The sequence below is a fragment of the Limulus polyphemus genome, unplaced genomic scaffold (assembly GCF_000517525.1).
Source record: "Limulus polyphemus unplaced genomic scaffold, Limulus_polyphemus-2.1.2 Scaffold5758, whole genome shotgun sequence".
Taxonomy (NCBI): Eukaryota; Metazoa; Arthropoda; class Merostomata; order Xiphosura; family Limulidae; genus Limulus; species Limulus polyphemus.
This window is the reverse complement of record NW_013671368.1, coordinates 9,584-11,406: the sequence shown is the minus strand read 5'-3', so window position 1 is coordinate 11,406 and position 1,823 is coordinate 9,584.

The following is a 1,823-nucleotide window of genomic DNA, read 5'->3' as shown; positions in this document are numbered from 1 at the left end:
CATACCGCTGTGCCACTGGGGGGGGGGGGAGATACTAGAAATAAACGACCTTATAACACTACATTTGAATTTTCTTTAATTGGACACTCGACATGTCTTTTACAGCTTCTTCAGGAGTACTCCACTGACACAAACCATAACTGACAGTACAAAGTTTCAAATGGTTTAAATAATAAGTTAATCGGCAATTCAGAATTCCTGATTATAGTTTTTATTTTCTTGGAGACAGTTTCGTCAATTAGATGAACCATAAAAGTAATCTTAAAAGTTATAGAACGGCCAGGCTCAACACCAAAAGCCAAATGTCTTACATAATCGTGTTTGAAATTTAAAGGTAGATTTAAACAACAACATGAAGGAAGCGCAGATGCAGATAATTTTTTAACTAATAATGGACCACTAACACCTAACATGAAACTACTATTCTCTGTACAAATCCTTACCAAAGCCACCAAGTACACTAAGAGAAAATTTAAAGAAGCTCTTCTCATCGAACAACTACGACCCCAAATGAATAGGGACAAAAGGTGATGCCTATAAGTATAATTATTCTATGTTTTCATTTTGATTTGTGTTATTTCAATCTGTAGTATGGATAAAACGTTTGTTTACTACAGGTAGCAGTCAATTATTTCAACAATTTGCTTTGCTACTTAATATTTCAAAAGCAGGCTGTAGAAATTCACGCTATTGATTCGATTAGAATTTACTATTTTTACCATTTGAAACTTTGTACTGTTAGTTGCAATTTGTGTTTTAGTGGAACGCTGCTGAAGAAGCTGTAAAGCTAAACGTCGAGTGTCCAATTAATTAAAGAAAACTAACTGTTAGATATACAGGATAGTTTCAACTTAAGTATAGCGCGAGTGTTAAATTTGGTTATTTTTACAAGGGATAGTTTATTGCACGTTTGTTTACGTAACTGTGTACGAATCATGCATTGTGTAGTTCAGTTGTTAATTGGCGCTTGTAGTATTATTGCATCATGTTACAAGAATCTTCTAAGTCTTTTTGGTTGTTTCAATTGAATATTATTGCATAGTGTGTAGAACGTTTTAAACTTCTGTCAGTCTATAAATACCCTTACAAAATGTAGTTCAAGTAAAACAGACAGTTAATGAGATAGATAGCTAGAGATAGAGTCTGTGTTTGTGAGTTTAGCCACAAAGAGAGTATAGTAGCCCTTTTTTTTCATAAAAGGAAATTATCGCAGCTTGTGTTCTAACAACAGAGTAGAGAATAATAATTTATCTTGTCAATTGTGTTCTAAAATAATTGAACAAACCTATGTAGACTTTGACGAAAAAGAGATAGTTATTTAAAGCTCTTGATACAACTGTGGTGATTAACTGTGTAACGAACATTTGTATATACGTTTGCCTTGTTTTGATATATTATATTAAAACAAGTAGTCTCTGTGCTCTTTGTATATTGTTTAAATTTATTGCCGACAAGTCACAGACACTTACTGTAACGAATCCTGCTCATCCAGATATATATATTGTTACGATAGCGGAGGTCATGTGACGCTAGTAACACGCCACGCGCTTCTAGAACGTTCATGAAGCGTAGGGAGACTACTAGATATGGGATAGTCTTGTATATATAAGACCGGCCAAGAAGCGACGGGAACAATGTGTAATTGAACGGCGGACAGAGTATTGTTGAGTTGAGCACGTGCGACGTTCATTGTGAATTATAGCGTTTGTTATAGCGCGACTGTTGAAATTAAGTGTATTGCAAAGTTGTATTCAGAAAGAATAAACCAGTTTTATTTAAGAAAGGACTTGTATCGGTAAAGTTTCTTGGGAAAGAATTTTTAA